The following is a 20769-nucleotide window of genomic DNA, read 5'->3' on the forward strand; positions in this document are numbered from 1 at the left end:
GGACGCCAAGATTGGGACGGTCTTGCTTGATCTCAATAGACAAACAAAAAAATGAGACGGAGTCTGGGAACAGGGCTTGTGGCAAAGACCAAACACAGAAGATCCTTCGGTATTCCCAGCATTTAATTAAAGGAGATTTCTGTTCATCAATATCGCATGTTGTACACGTCATTGGACGAATCAGACAGTGACTGCTTTATTCCAGAAAGCCAATTGGTGAAGGGTGGAACTGGAGTCAATCGCTACAGACTATTATATTTCATTATAATTGCACATTACATGGATACATCTTTGATAACCCAACAACCACAGGTTCAATCTGTATTTATTTCTTTATCAGGATTCACATAAATCATCAGTTAATGCCAAGTTTATTAAGCACAATTAATATACAATTAACAGTGGAAAGGATGAGAAAGGTGGTGGTGAGGTAGAACTAGAATAATAGAATGCCTGCAGTGCAGAAGGAGGCCATTTGGCCCAGCGAGTCTGCACCAACCTAGGCCCACCCCCTGCCCTATCTCCATATCCCAACTAACCTTTGGTCACTAACGGGCAATTTAGCATGGCCAATCCACCTAACCTGTACATCTTTGGACTGTGGGAGGAAACCGCAGACATGGGGAGAACGGCCAAACTCTACACAGACAGTCACCCAGCTGTAGGAATATAAACCGCGTCCCTGGCGCTATGGGGCAGCAGTGCTAAACACCCTTGTCTTGTCAGCATCCATGTGGGATCTAGCATTGTGTTTACCCTGCAAATCTAAGCTTTGATTTTGAAGGTCACCTGCTGCCAATAGATAACTGCACATAGTGGGCACAGGCCATAAAGCTGGGCATGTGATCTTTCCTCGAAACATTGCAAGTCCAATTTTTCAAATGCCATTTTTTAACTTTTTACTGAGGCATCAGTAAGTTTGCACAATTCTTAGGTTCTGAATCATTAATCACTGATAAGATAACCTGAGATCCCGCTTGATCCAGGGTACATCCTCTACTATTGAACTTCTAATTATATTATAGTATCCAATCAGATCAGGGAAGTCAAGTACATCTAATTCTCTTTCCGGGAACTGATAGAAAGACGCTCTAACCAGATAGGCACAGATTTAAACAGCTGGTTTATTTAACATAAGATACATAAAAGAACATTGAGCAATTTTCACTTTGAGAACAAATATTTTTCATGCTCCTTGATTATAATAAGCAGAATGCAAATTTCATATTTGTCTAAACATGCGTTCAATTCTATGGCTATGAGTGAGTTGTACTCATTCTCTGGCTATCTTATTCACAATCATGCCGTCCAAGACTTTTAAAGTACAGGCATCTTCCTGTCATCAGCTGCTTGAACAAAGTTCACTCTTTACATCCCCCAAGGGAGAAAGAGAGAGAGAGAGAGAGAACGAAAGAGTTCTCTGCTTTAAGTTTCAAAGATGAGGCTTTGTCCACAGAATTTCAATCACAGTTACAAATCAAGTGACGTCTGATGTGTGAGCAGGAGGCTTTCAAACATCTGTGTTAGCCAAGACCCTGGCTTTGAGAACGGAATGAAATGATAATTGTGTCTTTCTGGTTTCAAGAAGAGCCATCTTCAAACCATGGCATATAAAACAGGCTGTACATATTCTTTTGACCTACGGCCCAAATTCAAATTTCATCCCCATTTCATCCCCAATAATTCTACCTTTGCATATGGATCAGCACTTCAAATCACTATTTATCAGACAAGATAAAGGTTACAGATCAAGATCTGAAGAAAAATATGCTGTGTATATTGGGGATTAACTCCTCAAAGCAAATAGCTAGAAATTGGATAGCCCAGCTTTTTGGGCGTGGGAACCGCAATCATATCAAGGAAAGCAACACACAAAATACATTTTACTTCCTCTGTATGATTGTGATTTTAGGTGGCGTGGCTCCAACAATTCAATGCTGTCTGCTCCTCAGTGCTGCTGGCAAACTCTTCACACAGCAGGAGGACTTGGCAGCATTGTTTACAGAGGACATGATACAGCCACTGTATCGTAATAGAAAACTGCATGGAAAAGTGTTCTGCAAGGTAAACTGTTGCAAAGTTAATACAGGGGCACCCAGTGGGATCCATCACTGGGACAGACAAAGGGACCCATTTTGGTGAATGCAATTGGAGGTATTAATGATGTAGATGAGCAAGGGGAGAGATGGCATGCTGCCACGGTGTGTTCTGGATATGGGGTTGGGGCAGGACACTCTCAAGGGATCCCCTCAGAAGGTAGTAGCAGCAGGAGGCCAGGACTGTCCAATCTGGAAGTCTACAGAGAAGAGCCAAACAGACCTGGGGATCCAGGCACACAGAGCAATAAAATGTCATGAAGAGGTATATAATATAATTTTGAAAAGAATCAAACGGTTGATGTACAAAGTCCTGGGAGTACTGCAAATATTTCTAGGCACCACACCGTAAGTATATATTGGTCTTGAATAGAGTGTAGTTTCTTCTGACTCACATGATACATGGGCTCCTGTCAGTGCATTTGAAATTGTGGGCCAATGAAATATAGCGGGTAGCCAGCCCACAGTCTTCCCACTCACCCCCATTCTGCCGTTAGGCCTATTGAGGCCCTTATGTGGACACAGCTGTCAGCCAATCAGAGGGAAGAACTTCCCATCCTTGAGGGATGGAAGTGCCAGTATCAAGTCATTAAGTCCATTCCCAGTGTAATGTTGCTTTTGGGGCAGCCAGATTTAAAGTCACTGTGGTGCCGACTGCCTTTCAACTCGGAGAGGGGCTGTGAGCAGCTCATGCTCATAAAATCTACCTCACGGAATGAAGATCTATGGAGTTAGGTCAGGGATCAGTCACAATTTAATTGAATGGTAGAACCAAGTGAAGGGATACCCCTATACTCCTATATCAGTCATCTCCACACAAGGAGTGGGATTCTCCGACCCCCCGCCGGGTCGGAGAATCGGCGGGGGCTGGCGTGAATCCCGCCCCCGCCGGTTGCCAAATTCTCCGGCACCAGATATTCGGCGGGGGCGGGAATCTCGCCACGCCGGTCGGCGAGCCTCCCCCCCCCCCCCCCCCCTCAACCACTCTGGCGCGGGCCTAGCCCCTCAAGGTGAAATCCGCACCTTTGGGACGGCCCGACGCCGGAGTGGTTCACGCCACTCCATCCCGCCGGGACCCCCCGCCCCGCCGGGTAGGGGAGAATCCCGGCCAAGATTTCCTACATACAACACAAACCTACTCAGTACACCACACCTCTGACCCTCACATGGCAGTACTCCCAGGCACTCAGGACTCATGTCCAACATTTAGTTACTCCACCTCACAGATCCAACATTGCTGCTAGCCTTATGTTCACCTCTCGCTGTCTCACATACCTCCAGCTATTCAGCTCCACAAGATAAATCATCCAAAGACAATGCTACACGACCCTCTGGAGCAGAACTGGTGAGGGACAGGGACACTGAATCAAGATGCCAACTGTCATGATATTCAGATAAACATCATGGTGCAAACACACATACGCACTGATGGACAGATCAACAGACCAATCAACACACATGCAACATCACAGCCAATCACAAGCAAGAGCATACACACTCTAAAACGGGGAACACCACAGTTCCCGTTCATTCCAGCAGGAGACAGCTCAGGGCACAGAGCTCACAGCAAGCCACTCAGACATACACCATGTGCTGAGTGCCTCTCTAAGATAGTGTTAGGGCTGGGTCCACAGGTTAAAGGGTAAAGAACGAACCACAGTCATAAGTTTACAGATGTTGTTATTGATAGTAATAAAACAGAGTTGTACAATCTGCAACCTTGTTGGTTCGTCTGTATAGCGGAACACCCAACACGACATAGTACCAGGTTTGGAACCCAGCAACTGTGAGACCTACCTACACATCTTCAGGAATCCGCCATCCTGCGTCATGGACACCATCAGCCCGCCGCAGCCGCTCCAAATCGCTGAAAACCTCGGCGTCAACTGGAAGCTGTTTAAACAGCGCTTCCAGTTTTTCCTAGAAGCCACAGCAAGGGAGAATGCTTCGGACACCAGGAAGATCGCCCTCCTCCTCTCCACGGCAGGGCAACACGCCATCCACATCTACAACTCCCTGGTGTTCGCGGAAGTTGAGGACAAGACGAAGTACAAGACGGTCCTTCTTAAACTCGAGCAGCACTTCAGCGTCGAGATGAACGAGAGCTTCGAGAGGTACCTCTTACAGCAGCGCCTGCAGGGTAAGGATGAGCTTTTTCAATCTTTCCTGACACACCTCCGTATCCTCGCGCAGTTCTGTGATTCTGAGGCCACCTCCGATTCCATGATTCGGGACCAGATAGTTTTTGGGGTCACCTCGGGCACCCTAGCCAGCAGCTCCTCAAAATTAAGAGCTTCACGTTAGCCACCGCCATCGAAGCCTGCGTCCTCCATGAAAACGCGACCAGCCGGCACTCCCAATTCCAGGCGGCCGAATCGGCACGGCAGGGGTCCTACGAGGCCGAGCGGGTCCAGTCGATTGAGTTCCTCCCGGCCCGCGGCCCGGACGAGGGCGGCCATTTTGCGCGCTTTCCGTGGCCTCCCGCGCTTGTATGCGCCAAAGGAGACGTTGATGCAGAGGGACGCGACGCGCAGGCGTGCTCTACGCAGGACCGAACTGCACATGCGCGATGGCGCAACGAACGCCATGACGTCACGCGTGCGGCAACTGTGGATCCGCACATTTAAAGCGGCAATGTCCAGCAAAGAATCGACAATGCCTCCGCTGTGGCAAGATGGGCCTCTACGCTGCCTGCTGTCGAGCAGCTCAACCTGCCAACGCTCCCCAATTCCGCCAGCCTCGCAGGGACGTGCGGGCCATTCAGCCTCCATACACCGAGTCATACCCTGATGACGTACAGGCGGGTGATACCGACGACCGGGAAGCCTTCCGCGTCGCGGTCATTGACAGGAACCGGATGTCCCCAAGCAGGACCCACCAGCCGATGCCAGTGAACAGCGTTAATCCGGGTGATGAATGGTGTGCCACCCTAACGGTCAACCCAAATTCGTCACCCACCTACTAGGCTGGACTTATGAAGCCTTTTTGAACATTGGACTCACTAAAGTGTTATGCCATAATGTTAATATGTTTCTCTTTTTGTCGTTACAGGAGTTCGTTTTTGATGTTTGATGATTACACTTGTTTGACACCTTCCTATGTATATAGTTTAGCCTCAGGTACATGTTGTAGATATTGCACACACACACATTCAGCTGCACTCAGTACACATCTATATTTATTATCACATAGGCACATATTCTTGTAAAAAAGGAGGGATGTAATGATATTCAGATAAACATCATGGTGCAAACACACATACACACTGATGGACAGATCATCGGACCAATTAACACACACGCAACATCACAGCCAATCACAAGCAAGAGCACACGCACTATAAAACGGGGATCACCACAGTTCCCGCTCATTCCAGCAGGAGACAGCTCAGGGCACAGAGCTCACAGCAAGCCACTCAGACATACACCATGTGCTGAGTGCCTCTCCAAGGTAGTGTAAGGGCTGGGTCCACAGGTTAAAGGGTAAAGAACAAACCACAGTCATAAGTTTACAGATGTTGTTATTGGTAGTAATAAAACAGAGTTGTACCATCTGCAACCATGTTGGTTCGTCTGTATAGTGGAACACCCAACACGACACCAACTTTGAGGGGGCCTGTCAATGACTTGAGAATTTAACATTATTGAGATTATTGAGGATGCCAGCATGTTGCTGCTTTATGTCCTTCTCAGCTTCTAGCACACCCTCTCCCTGCTATATAGCACGATGAACAGAGACTGATGGTGTGACAATGGATCTCTTGCTTCCTACCCAACTCCCCTCCCCTCAGACAAATCTTCCCTTTCTGTTTTGTATCTTCAGCCACCTGCCCAATCACATGAGACTCAGGACAGAAACCAAAAGTATAGCATTGAAGAAAACATCCTGCGACTTGACCTGACTTGCAATTAGCAGCTCAAATACTGACACTACATTTACCACACGGTCAAGCACAGAGATGGAATCAGCATATGGTAAGTCATCGGGGCATGGACGGGCAGCAGACCAGGGGTAAAGAGTGGCTTGTTTGCTAGCTTCTTGGAAGGCAAGATGCTAGACGAGTTCTGATGCTGACGACTCAGATGGAACACCTCAACAGGGTGCAGACAGGATAGTTCACAGAATAGGCATGCGCATCAGGATACTGGTTGCATTGCGTGGTCCACCAGATATCCTCCTGCCACTATCACGGCACTTGGTGGAGTCTGGCTCCAACTTGGCAAAGGAGATGGCACAGAACTTCCCCTTTGGGAATGTTGCTGACCCAGAGGCACTGTCAATGTCGTCCCCATATCTGCTGTCACATTTGTGTCCACAGGTTATCTACCCACCTGCCCTTCCTGTAAAGATGAGCTTACAGTCTGATAAATGGAAGAACTCAACAAAACAACTTCAAATCACTTGAGAGTACTTTCAGGCAATTTGCATTTGTACAAGTTCCAAAATTACTTTACATTCAATCCTGTAGCGTGCTTGGCCTTTTAAAAAGCATTACTTCAAGATGAACCCTGCAGCTTTATGCTTCTTCATGACCAAACATACAACTACCTGCACATTTGTTACTAAGATTTGGGATACTGGCATCACATCAATAGGTTGGGCTGGGTGACATCATGATAGGGCAAAATCAATATGGCCCATCATTTCCGGGTTCCCCAGTGTCGCATTTATGGGGTATTCCTGTGATGCGCTGGAAAACCCTCGAGGAAGTTCCCAAATAAGGGTTTATCCAGCAATTACCCAGAAGCGTTAACTTCCTCTGGACAATTACGCTGCGCTGGGATCCATCCAACACACGCAATTTAAATTGCTAACTTCTGATGGTTCCACCATTTTTTAACCATGATAGATACTCTGAAAGAGTTAGAAGGGGGAAAAAAACCGATGCCCCCTCTTCCCATTCCTAAAACTTTATAATTTACCTGCTCCCTGTAAATTGTCCCATTTAAACCTTCCCTTTTTGAAAGCTACTGCGTCACAGTTACTCCACTACGATCCTGCTGGGGATCAGCTTCGCTGCTCCTGTCTGACCCAACCTGAGTGAGGAAGGTTGGGTGAGACAGAGGCTTCGAAATCCCTGTGCAGTTAAGTCTGGCGAGAGAGAGTGTCAATCCGACGGGGATTGCCACTCTATGGGAGTTACGGGCCCATCTTCCAACATACACAAGGGTGCACGTACACCTGTATGTGCTCATATCCTTGCCGAGCTGCCACACAAACTGTGTACGAAGCTGCTGGCTGTATCATGCATTGTGCTACGCTACTGAATTTTACGCCCAAGAAATTTAAATTGCTACTTTGGACCACACATAAATGTGAAAAAATTAAGTAAACACAAAGCCATGCTGAACCCCAGGAGTTAGGCAATGAGCCTCCCACTGCTTTAATGATCTATTGGCTCTAAGGGCCTCTTAAACCTCGTTTGTTGCTGTTTTTACAATATTTTCCTTTTCCAGATCATAAAGCAGTACAAACGTTCATAATCAGTCTCACACTGAACTCTTCACCAATTTTTGAACAGTTCTGAGACAGTCACGCACACACAGCTGCTCAGGGAGCTGTTATTGTTGCTATGGGTCCTCGAGGGGGGTTGTTCATGGTCTAGATCTATAGATAATGCTGCAGGCAAGGCTGTTGGTAAATGTAACCTTTTATTGAGCGTTATACTAACTGTCATAATATGCACCCATGCACATCATGAGGTAAAAGCAGGCAGTGACAGACACCCAGGTGAGCCAATCAACATACAGAACAGAACACGACCAATCACCAGACAGAACACCAGAGGGGGGCTTCCAACTATAAAACACACGAGGCATCAGCACTCTGCCTCTTTCCACTGGTGTCAACTGTAGTGACAGTCAGGGTGTACAGATCATTCAACACCTTCTACACGTGGATCAGAGCTAGCCTGGTCTAGATAGTTAATGTTAGTTTACTTCGAGTAGTAGAGAGTCAACCCACAGGCAGCTGTGTGCTTCATTACTGAAGTTCAATAAATCTTATTGAACCAACGCCTACGTTTGGTGTATGCTTGATCATTTCACCACATCGTGTTGCAGTCCATGTTACCCCAGGGTGAATAACACGACATGATACCATTAGTGGCTACTGCTTTAAGTAATTTACCTTCGAAAATTCACTGACGACCTTTACAGTAGAGACAGACCACAGACCCCTAGTGCACATTATACACAAGGACTTAAATGACATGACACCCAGGCTCCAGCACATTCTCCTTCGACTCTGCAGGTATGATTTTGAACTGGTTTATATACCTGGAAATGAGCTAATCATCGCGGATGCCCTGTGGGTTGACTCTCTACTACTCGAAGTAAACTAACATTAACTATCTAGACCAGGCTAGCTCTGATCCACGTGTAGAAGGTGTTGAATGATTTGTACACCCTGACTGTCACTACTCGCCATGTGAGCAAGTGGACTTCATACACGACATTGAGGCACAGGTGCAACTGTGTGCCAGCACCCTCCCGACATCCGACGAACGCCTCGTCATCATTCAGGAAGAGACCGCCAAGCACCCTCCTCTGCAGCGGGTCATACATCACCTCACGAATGGCTGGCAGAAAGGGCAATGCCCCCTATACTATAATGTAAAGGACGACTAACTGTTGTCGAGGGAATCCTCCCGTCACCACCAGGAGCCGGCGCTACAGTGCCCAAGGTATGGCTTTTATCAAGCCAGAGGTCCAGCGTTTACTGGGAGAGGGGGTCATCGAGGCTAGCAACAGCCCTTGGAGAGCGCAAGTGTTGGTAGTCCGGTTCGGGGAGAAGAAACGGATGGTCGTGGATTATAGCCAGACCATAAACCGATTCACGCAGCTTGATGCGTACCCCCTTCCTCGCATCGCGGAAATGGTAAATCGGATCGCCCAATACCGAGTCTTTTCCACGGTCGACCTCAAATCTGCCTACCACCAGCTCCCCATCCGACCAAAAGACCGCCCCTATACTGACTTCGAAGCAGCCGGCCTGCTCTTCCACTTCCTCAGGGTCCCCTTTGGTGTCACAAATGGGGTCTCCGCCTTTCAAAGGGCGATGGACCAAATGGTGGACCAGTACGATTTGCGGGCTACATACACGTACTTGGACAATGTCACCACCTGCGGCCATGATCAGCACGACCATGACACTAACCTCAAAAGGTTCCTCCAGACCGCCCGAGCCCTTAACCTGACCTATAATGAGGGCAAATGCGTTTTCCACACCACCCGGCTGGCCATCCTCGGCTATGTCGTGGAAGACGGGATCCTAGGTCCCAATCCCAACCGCATGCGCCCCCTGAAGGAACTCCCTCTCCCCCGCAGCCTCAAGGCCCTCAAACGGTGCTTGGGGCTTTTCTCCTATTACGCCCAGTGGGTCCCCAATTATGCGGACAAAGCCCGCCCACTCCTAAAGCCCACCACTTTTCCCCTCTTGGCTGAGGCTCAATTGGCCTTCAACCGCATCAAGGCCTACATCAAGGCCACCATGCACGTGGTGGATGAAACCATCCCTTTCCAGGTAGAGAGCGATGCATCAGACATCGCCCTGGCTGCTACCCTCAATCAAGGAGGCAGACCAGTAGAGTTCTTCTCCCGAACCCTCACTGCCCCCGAGGTTCGACACTCTGCAGTCGAAAAGGAGGCACAAGCCATTGTGGAGGCTGTACGGCGCTGGAGACACTACCTAGCTGGTAGGAGGTTCACCGACCAACGGTCAGTCGCCTATATGTTCGAGAACACGCAACGCGGCAAAATAAAAAACGACAACATTTTGAGGTGGAGGATCGAACTCTCCACCTCCTCGTACAATATCAAGTATCGTCCAGGGGAGCTCAACGAGCCCCCAGATGCCCTGTTCCGCGGCACATGCGCCAACGCGCAGGTGGACACCCTGCAAGCCATCCACAATGACCTATGCCACCCAGGGGTTACCCGGCTCGTCCATTTCATCAAGTCCCGCAACCTACCTTACTCAACAAGGAGGTCAAGGCCATGGTCAGGGCCTGCCAAGTCTGTGCGGAGTGCAAACAGCACTTCTATCGGCCAGACAAGGTTCGGCTCATGAAGGCCTCGGGCCCCTTTGAGCGACTGAGCGTGGACTTCAAGGGGCCCCTCCCGTCCACCAACCGTTATGCCTATTTCCTCACCGTGATTGATGAGTTCTCACGTTTCCCATTCGCCATTCCCTGCCCCGACATGACCTCAGCCACGGTGATTAAGGCACGGCACAGCATCTTCACCCTGTTCGGTTTCCACGCTTATATCCACAGTGACCGGGGTGCATCGTTCATGAGCGATGAACTGCGTCAGTATCTGCTCAGCAAAGGCATCGCCTCGAGCAGAACGACCAGTTATAACCCGTGGGGAAACGGGCAGGTGGAGAGGGAGAACGCGACAGTGTGGAAGGCTGTCCTTCTGGCCCTGCGGTCGAGAAATCTCCCAACCACCCGCTGGCAGGAGGTCCTACCCGATGCCCTACACTCCATTAGGTTACTCCTCTGCACGGCCACGACTGAGACCCCTCAAAACCGATTGTTTCTCTTCCCTAGGAAGTCTACCTCCGGGGTCGCGCTTCCACATTGACTGATGGCTCCGGGACCTGTTCTTCTCCGGAGGCACGCGAGGAGCCATAAAACGGACCCCCTAGTTGAAAAGGTCCGACTGCTCCACGCCAACCCTGTTACGCCTACGTGGAGTACTCCGACGGCAGGCAAGATACGGTTTCCCTCCGGGATCTGGCACCCGCTGGATCCTCCACCAGACGCCACTTCCCACGCCGCTCCCCTGCAGGACCCGTCGCCCCCTACAACACACCCCCTTCCGGCCATACCACCCGTTGGTGAGCCCCTACCGTGCGTTCCCCCCCCCTTTACACACCCCGCCGGCGCCGGCACCGGCCCTGCCTCGTTCCCCTGCCCCGACCCGGACCAAAGCTCCGACCACTGTGCTCCCGGGTGTGCCCTCAACCGGGACGTCCGTGCCTGCCGCACCACCACCCGAATTGAGGAGGACGATCCGGCCACCGAGACGGATGGACCTATGATGGCACTTCACCCCCGCCGGACTCCTTTTTAAACAGGGAGTGAATGTGATGAACGGTTACTGCCTTATCATCATGTAAGGTGATGTCCCCTTTAAGACCGGGCTTGGAACCCTGGGGACTCCGCCTCTGGCTCCGCCCATCTGGGAGCCATACATAAAGGGCTGCCTCATGGTCTGTGTAACAGTCAGCTCTCGTCTCTAGCCCTAGCATAGTTATTAATCCAATAAAGCCTTCTTCACAGTTTAATCTCGAAGCATCATTATTGAGGGTACCTCAAAATGGAAATGATTTCTGTGCAAGTAGTGGAACATCTGGGGCAGGATTCTCCGATTCCCCGGCGGGTCGGAGAATCGTTGGGGGGTGGCGTAAATCCCGCCCGGCCGCCCAGCGATATTCTCTGGCCCCCCCCAAAATCCCGTCGACGTGACCACGCCGGTGTAAATCAAACCACCTATTTAACGGCGTCAACCAGTAGTAGGGGTGGGGGAGGGGCTGGGAGGGTAGTGGCTGTGGGGCGGAGTGGCTGTGGGGAGGGGCTGGGGGAGTAGGGGCTGTGGGGGGAGGGGCTGGGGAGGGGCTAGGGGGAGGGGAGGGGCTGGGGGGAGGGGCTGGGGAGGGAAGCGGCTGGGGGAGGGGCTGCAGAGAGGGGTTGGGAGATGGGTGGGGGAGGGGCTGGGGGTTGGAGCTGCAGGGGGAGGGGCTGTGGGGAGGGACTGAGGGGAGGGGAGGGGCTGGCGGATGGTCTGGGGGGAGGGTCTGGGGCGGGAGGGGCAGGGGGGGACGGTGCGTGCTGGGGTGCCGCCTGGCCATGTGCCAGCTGGCAACAGCCGCGACCATGTAGCCCATGGCACCTGGCTGCGGGGGGTGGGGATATGGGCAATGTGACATGTCGTCTCTCCCTCCCACCCCCACCCCACACCCCTTGCAGACCGTTATGTTTGGTCATCACCCAGCGATGTTGGCCGCCGTCGCGGGAGCCACTCTTCTACATGTTGCCCTGGGGGAGCTGGAGCGTGCCAGGGAGGCAGCGGAGGCTGCTGCAGTGGAGCGTGCCACAGGTAGGCAGGTGACAGCCACCCAGGCTGGAGGGCTGCCCGCACGACAGGATGAGCAGGAGGAGGAGGAGGTGATGGTGGTGCCACGGTGACGGAGACGCCCGAAGAGGCCCCGTGTGTACCGGCCCCGCTCATCGTACCAGGACCTCATGGACCGGGCATGCAGGAGGAGACTCCGGATGAACCGGGAAACCGTGGCACATATCTTCCACCTGATGGCACACCTGGCAGCGCGCGGCACTGGGGGAGGCCACCCTCTCCCGTGGCCGTCAAGGTTACGGTGGCCCTGAACCTCTATGCCACGGGGTGCCAAGTGGGGACCTGTCCGGCATCTCGCAGGCATCGGTGCATCCGTGCAGTGACAGATGCCCTATATGCCATTGCGGACGGCTACATCCAATTCCCTGTGCACCGGGCCAGACAGGATGCCCGGGCAGCGGGCTTCGCTGCCTTGGCTAGGATGCCCATGGTCCAGGGAGCGATCGATGGGATGCACGTCGCCGTGCGGCCACCTGCGGATAACAAGGTTGTATTCACGAATAGGAAGGGGACCGATTCCATGAACGTGCAGGTGGTCTGTGACCACCGCATGAGGATCCTGCACCTGGTACCCGGGCAGTGTAAATGACTCATTCGTATTGGCGCAATCTTTCCTCCCCACCATGTTCGAGGAACGCCCCAGCCGGCTGAGGGGCTGGTTGCTGGGCGACAGGGGTTACCCATTGCGGTTGTGGCTGATGACGCCTATACGGAGACCACAGACTGATGCGGACAACCGCTACAACGATGCCCATGCAGCGACCAGGAGTGTGGTCGAGAGGTGCTTTGGGCTGCTAAAGATGCACTTCAGGTGCCTGGACCGCTCTGGAGGGGCCCTCCAGTACCCATCAGATAGGGTCAGCCGCATCGTTGCGGTCTGCTGCGTCCTGCACAATATAGCCCAGCAGAGGGGCGATGTGCTGCAGGCAGAGGAGGGGGAAGGGGAGGAGCAGCAAGACGAGGCGCAGACCTCCCCAAATGAGGAGGATGGGGGCAATGGTCAGGACAGACGGGGTGGACATGGATGGGAGGCTGCCCACCATTACCGGCTGGGACAGCGGGCACGGAACAGGCTGATAGCTGCCCGATCCACTAGGGGGGCGTGGAATCGCCGAGTATGGGCACAGACTGCACACCACGGCACCAGCCTACCACCCTAATCCCACCCACCCAACACCCTCACCCCACCCATCCAGCACCAACCACCCTCACCCTGCCCACCCAACACCAAGCACCCGCACTCCAACCGCATGCACACCACCCCTCCATTGCACATCCACCTGTGGCACAACGGCCGGGCTCACACGGTCGCCGGTGGAAGCGTGTCTATTGCAGCCCATGGAGGATGATGACAACCCGCCCTGCGATGAGCTCTGAGCATCATTGGACAATGTCTGACCCATGGCCACAGTACCACCCTCCACCCGGACCGTCCCTGCATGCGGCCGTGACACTGCAGCACACGGTCCCGTCGTCTGCCCGGGGGATGGCGAGGGCGACTCGGCGGGGGGGGGGCACACTCACCTGAGGCTGATGTTCTAACACCCCTCACATACCCACTGGCACTCCCCTCACACCACACCCCCGCATGCATCGGACAGAGCACAAAGGCAGCTTCTGTAGGTGTGAAAGTGATTTTAATAACAAACAGTTCATACACGTGCCCTAGCCCCAGAACTAATCTGTGCCCTGCACCCGTGCCAACTTACTCAGTGTCTAATTTTTTGGCCTTTGACTACGTCGAGGTGGTTCCCCAGACGGTGCAGCAGAACACGAGGTGGACTCCTGTGATTCCTGCCCTGTGCCTAGGGACCCCTTTGGCGGCCGTTTCCTGTGGCGGCCCAGCCTAGATGGGCCAGGCTGTGGCTCGGGTGACTGGGATAGCGAGCTGGCAGCCTGTCCTGCCTGTTGCCCACCCGATGCACCTGGGATGGAAGAGGGGGGAGTCCGAGGTGTCGCGGTGTTCCGGCACCTCCCCTACAGGGGGACCCGGAACGGGCCCCAGCACCTCCTCCTCCTTCGGGGTGCCCGATGGCCCCCAGGCCTCTACATGGGTCGGGGATGCGAACAGACCGAACACCCAACGCCCCCCGACACCTGGCGCTGCCAGTCCTGGAGACCCGCCCTGGTATCAACAAGGGTCTGCAAATTTGCAGCCATGGAGTTCAGGGAGTTGGCCACCCCTGTCTGTGTCTGGGCGACGCCGGCCAGCACCTGGGCAATGGCGCCGATGCCCTCAGCGATGGCCTGCAGAGACTGGGCCATTGCCTGCTGAGACTGGGCCACGGCATTGAGCGCCTCTGCAAACTGCTGCTGGCTCTGGCTCATGGCTGCCTGTGAGAGGGCAGCCATGTCCTGGGCCACGGACGCCGCCTGCACGGAAAGCCCCACTCCTTGCATACTGCGACCCATGTCTGACACTGTGGCACCATTGTCTCCACCGCAGGCGTCACCCGTGCGGTGTCAGCCTGGGTAACACGCATGACTGGCACCATCCCCTGCTCCTGCATGTGGGTGGACTCCTTCACTTTCATCTGCAGATGCCGCAAGATGGCCGTCACCCCCTTCGGTTGTCCCTTGGTCCGTGCCTGCATTGGGTCTATGGGTGGGTGTGGTAACTCCAGGAACCCGGGACCCGTCTGGGCGATAGATTGTTGCCTGCGCCGGGCTGCCCTCCGACCGCCCGACCCCTCGGCTGTTCCTGCCTCCACCTGCTATACCGGGAAAGCTGTGTTGTGCGCACCGGTTAATATCCCAGATGCCTCATCGCTAAAGTGCCCAACTGAGGTGAGTGTATCCGCGATGGTGGAGGGTGGAGGAGATAGCAGTGGCGTAATGACGTGTTCCTCATCCGACCCGAAGTCCGGGGTCCCCTGGAGTGGTGATTCCTGTCCATCCGTCCCGTGTGTGGGCGTCGTGTGCATCAGTGTCCTGGGTGGGCGTCGGTGTCCTGTGTGTTAGGGTCCTGTGTGTTAGTGTCCTGTATGTCGGTGTCCTGTGTGTCAGTGTCCTGTGCGTCTGTGTCCTGTGCGTCAGTGTCATGGGGGTCGGTGTCCTGTGTGTTAGGGTCCTGGGTGTTAGGGTCCTGTGTGTCAGTGTCTTATGCATCAGTGTCCTGTGTGTTAGGGTCCTGGGTGTTAGGGTCCTGTGTGTCGGTGTCCTGTGTGTCGGTGTCCTGGGTGTAAGTGTCCTGGGCGTCAGCGTCCTGGGCTTCAGTGTCCTGTGTGTTAGGGTCCTATGTGTTAGGGCCCTGTGTGTCAGTGTCCTGTGCGTCAGTGTCCTGTGCGTCAGAGTCCTGTGCGTCAGAGTCCTGTGCGTCAGTGTCCTGCGCGTCAGTGTCCTGCACGTCAGTGTCCTGCGCATCAGTGTCCTGCGCGTCAGTGTCCTGCACGTCAGTGTCCTGGGCGTCAGTGTCCTGCGCGTCAGTGTCCTGCGCGTCAGTGTCCTGCACGTCAGTGTCCTGCACGTCAGTGTCCTGCGCGTCAGTGTCCTGGGTCGGCTGCGACGGGCGCCTGAAGCTGTGGCTGCCCTCCTCATCGCTGGGTGTGGCCTGCTAGATGTGGCCGGTCTGCGCGGCGTGCGGACATTTTGCCGGGTCTCCGGGGGGAGGGGGGCGTCTTTTGTGCAGTGATGCCACGTGGTGTCACTGAAGGCATGCGTGTCCGTGACGGGTGACGTGCGTCGCGATGGCGTCACGCCGCTACTAACCCATTCCCGGCCGGAGAATTCATGACGTTTCGGGGGGCACGACGCCGGAGTGATTTGCGTCATTTATGGCGCCGGGTTCGGGCCATCGCGCCGATTCACGGAGAATCCCGCCCCTGTGCTCTGAACAGTGAAAAACATTCTGAAGTTTACAATACACCGGGCTAAAAATTCAACTGCACCATGAACTGGTAGTGGAGGTCACAATTCATAATCTGTCCACATCAGTTCTGTTGGGACATTGGCTGTAATTCATGCTGCCTCATTACCATGATTTCAGCATGCAGCCAGTGCCTACCAGCAGCTCCCCATTCGCAAAGCGGACTGCCCGTACACCGAGTTTGAAGCGGACGGCCGCCTTCACCATCTCCTTACGGTTCCCTTCAGCGTCACGAACGGGGTCTCGGTCTTCCAACGGGAGGTGGACCGAATGGTTGACCGGTACAGACTGCGGGCCACTTTACCGTACCTGGATAACGTCACCATCTGCGGCCACGACCAGCAGGACCATGACGCTAACCTTTCCAGATTTCTCCACACCGCCAAACTCCTCAACCTAACCTACAACAAGGAGAAGTGTGCATTCAGCACAAACCGATTATCCATCCTCGGTTATATGGTTCAGAACGGAGTTCTAGGGCCTGACCCCAATCGCATGCGCCCCCTCATGGATCTCCCCCTTCCCCACTGCCCCAAGGCCCTCAAACGATGACTGGGGTTCTTTTCGTACTACGCACAGTATGTCCCTAACTATGCGGACAAGGCCCGTCCACTCATCCACTCCACCGGTTTCCCACTGGCGGCCGAAGCTCACCAGGCCTTCAACCGTATCAAGGCCGACATCGCCAAGGCGCGTTGCATGCAGTCACCGAGATGCCCCTTCGAAGTTGGGAACGATGCATCAGACATCGCTCTGGCCACCACCCTCAACCAGGCAGGCAGGCCATGGCATTCTTTTCCTGCACCCTCCAGATTTCCCTTCGCCATCCCATGCCCCGATATGACGTCTGCCACCGTCATCAAAGCACTCAACACCACCTTCGCTCTGTTTGGTTTCCCCGCTTACGTCCACAGCGACCGGGGATCCTCATTTATGAGCGCTCGTACCTGCTCAACAGGGGCATTGCCTCGAGCAGGACAACCAACTACAACCCCCGGGGAAACGGGCAGATGGAGCGGGAGAATGGGACGGTCTGGAAGGCCGTCCAGCTGGCCCTACGGTCCAGAAATCTCCTGGCCTCCCGCTGGCAGGAGCTCCTCCCCGACGCACTTCACTCCATTCGGTCGCTCCTATGCATGGCGACTAACGAAACCCTCCATGAACGTCTCTTTGCCTTCCCCAGGAAGTCCACCTCTGGGGTTTCGCTCCCAATGTGGCTGGCAGCTCCAGGACCCGTTCTCCTCCGCAAGCACGTGCGGCTCCACAAGGCGGACCCGTTGGTTGAGAGGGTACAGCTACTCCACTCAAACCTGCAGTACACCTACATAGCATACCCCGATGGCTGCCAAGACACAGTCTCCCTCAGGGACCTGGCACCAGCTGGATCCCCACCCCCCCACCTCCCCCCCCCCACTCTGCCCCGGCACCACCCTCCCTTCCCCCAGCACACCCCACCACAGCCCCCGCTCCAGGACAATCCATCCTCTTCTTGGTCCCACTCGGGAATGAAGAGGATGTTGACACGCTCCCAGAGTCACAGACGACCGAGCCGATGCCTGACTCGCCACCATCACTGCGGCGCTCTCAACGATGGATCAAGGCGCCCGACCGTCTAAATTTGTAACCTTCTCTGAAATTTTAATGACAACCTGTATGTAAATAGTTTTCCACCACCCCCGCTGGACTCATTTTTAACAGGGGGTGAATGTGGTAGTCACCACTGTTGTATTATATTGTATATACTGCACTGCATACGAGGGTATTACGGTAAAGGCCCCTGTACTACAGGTACGGGGGTAGATCCCTGCCTGCTGGCTCCGCCCGATAGGCGGAGTATAAATGTGTGTGCTCTCCGAAGTTCAGCCATTTTGGAAGCAGCTGTAGGAGGCCACACATGTCTGTGTAATAAAGCCTCGATTACTCTCTACTCTCATCTCGTCATAATTGATAGTGCATCAAGCTAGCCATCAGTTCTTAAAGGCAGTCTCTCCATTGTAAAAGAATGATGCATAGGAGCAAGTCTGAAAAACTGAAACAGAAAAATGGAGCACAAGTTCAGGTAGAAGGATCCAAGATTCACTGATGCCTCCCTGGAGGCACAGTTGATGGTGATGGATAGAAGTACACTTGTAATGTATCTTTAAGGGATAGCAGCATGGCAGCACTAAAAGGGGAATGTGGCATGTGATCCAGAGCAATGACACCTTTGCTTTGAGCAGAGCAAACACACAAAGTTCTGATGTCTTCAAGCTTTATACTTATTGTGATGTTGCAGGGGGTCAGGCGATGATATAGGTGGGGCTTAGCGACATAAGTAACCAGAAGACCAAGTCAAATCAATACATAATTTGTTAGTCAACACACGTGAAGGTACGTAGCCAAGTTCATGATCGTATAAATGGAAAAAAGGCTCAAATTACTGAGGCAGGTTCTCATACAGTCCTTAGTCAGGTTTCACAGTGAACCTGTTGCCTGATACTGGTCATAACCTGCAAAGCACACAAAAAGTAATTTACACAGGAATCCTCGCTTCAACGTTAAGGATCCTGCTCTTATTATTGCTTGTTGATCTATTTATATAGTCTATTGAAGGGTTTGTAGCTGAACCTCATCTCCAAGGTTGAGTTCCTACTGGGATTGCCAGCAGCCATCTTGTGTAAGGCCTGGCCGTACACGGCAGCCATGTTGAGTGACATGAAAATGGAGGAGCGAGTATCGGAAATATCACCCGTCCAGTACCCCCCACGTGTGACATCACAGTATGTAAAGCTGCTCTCATGTGCCGATCATTAATAAATGAACCCATGGCACGTTTACCAAATCCCTTACAAGCAATTGGTGCCTTGATACATGAAATAAGCCCAAGGATTATATCAGTATAATAACATAACATAGTGAACGGTGGTGAATTTCAGGAATGACATGTTGAACAGCTTTAGATCATACTACATGGCTTGTTCACGGTGCTGAGGTCCCAGGTTCGACCCCGACTCTGGGTCACTGTCCGTGTGGAGTTTGCACATTCTCCCCGTGTTTACGTGGGTTTCGCCCCCACCACCCAAAGATGTGCAGGCTAGGTGGATTGGCCACGCTAAATTGCCCCTTAATTGGAAACAATTAATTGGGTACCCTAAATTTATATTAAAAAAACCTACTGCATGGCTTGAGAAGATACTTGACGTTTTGGTCAGCCACAATTAAATCACAATGTCGGAAAGCATTAAAACACAGCATTGTGACTGAGACGAGAAGTTAAGGCATGGCGCCAAGCTAGTACTGAAGTAAAGAGCTTGTAAATAGAAGAATCCCCCATGATGAGAGATCCATGAGCGGGAGAGTTCGTTGACAAAGCCAGCACCAGGTTAGTTCAATTGAGAAAGGGGAGTGACCTGGGTATGGGTTGTATCGATAACGAGCAAGGGAGAGCCAAGCAGAAACAAAAGAATATCATAATAATTGGGCCGGAGAAGGTTGTGATTATAACAGGCGCCTTTGGGAGTTCCTGAACAATTAATTGAATAGAAAGCAACGACACCATTATTTTGTGGTGCGCTCCTAACACAACTTGTCTTTGTGGGCGGAGCTTTGGAAAAGCAGGCAAAAGTGGCTGTAGTGACATTCATCTCAGGTATTACAGAAAAAGGAATGAAACGGATATTGTCAGAATATCCATAATATTCCCCAGTCTGAATTGGAATGCAGCTAACCTACTATACAAATTAAATTTTTCAAACTGCATTCAGAGCTATGGGGCGCGATTTCATGGAAAAACAACAGAGTCCCGTTTTGGGCGCGTTTAGCGGGGCATTTCCCGGTGCTAAAAGCAGCAAGAACGACCCTGCTCTTAAATGCAAATGTTTTTCGGGCCTTGGCGAGTAACGCACCGCCACGGCCGCACTTAGGTTCATTTCCTGCATAACGACCTGAGCTCACCAGTGCAGTAAGAGATAGGGGCGCTATTTTTAAATGGCCCCGATCTCTCGACCTCCCTCCCACAGCCTCCGGATCCACCCCCAACCCCCCGCTGCAAAAAACATGCCAGCTTACTAATTAGGGAGTCCACGAGACCTCTGCACCCCACCTCAGAAGGGCAAAGCACTCCGGGACCGATCCCTGGCATGGGCAAATTGCCAACTGGGCAAATTGCCAGCCTGGCACACTGGCAATTCCCCTGTCAGCCTGGCAGTGCCGCCTGGCAGTGCCACCTGGGAACACCCCCCCACCCAAGTGCCAAAATGCCTGATCCACATTTGTGGAAACTAGTGCTAAATGGCTAAACGGCAAGGATTCTGAAGCAAGACCTTTCGATCCTTGGGTAACTCCAGCATAGACATATTCAAGTGAGACTAACTATTCACTTGAATATGGAGAGATCCCATTGAGGGAGCGATCCAGGTCACAAGGCCTCGCGAGATCTCGTTAGATCTCGTGAGGCATAATGAGCATCATAAATCTTGTGAGAAGATTCTCGGGAGATTTAACGGCCTCTTTGCATCCTGAGTCGGGGGTCTCAAGGCCGGTAGATCATCCCCACGGTTTCTTGATTCAGATGTATCTGAACCAGACAAACAAGCAATAAAACCTCACCTAGCAATTGGGAATGAAGGTCTACATAGGTTTAACACGTTGGAACTAACAGAAGAGTTAAATGATCCCTTAAAAATAT

The 20769-nt window shown here is 52.8% G+C and overlaps 1 protein-coding gene across 1 annotated transcript in view; it reads right to left on the bottom strand.

Moving 5' to 3' along the window:
* The window catches only part of LOC140428025 (cilia- and flagella-associated protein 47-like), a 1060448-nt gene that overhangs the window by 103646 nt on the left and 936033 nt on the right, over window positions 1-20769 (bottom strand). The gene's annotated exons all lie outside the window — the stretch shown is intronic.

Source organism: Scyliorhinus torazame, chromosome 8 (assembly GCF_047496885.1).
Source record: "Scyliorhinus torazame isolate Kashiwa2021f chromosome 8, sScyTor2.1, whole genome shotgun sequence".
NCBI lineage: Eukaryota > Metazoa > Chordata > Chondrichthyes > Carcharhiniformes > Scyliorhinidae > Scyliorhinus > Scyliorhinus torazame.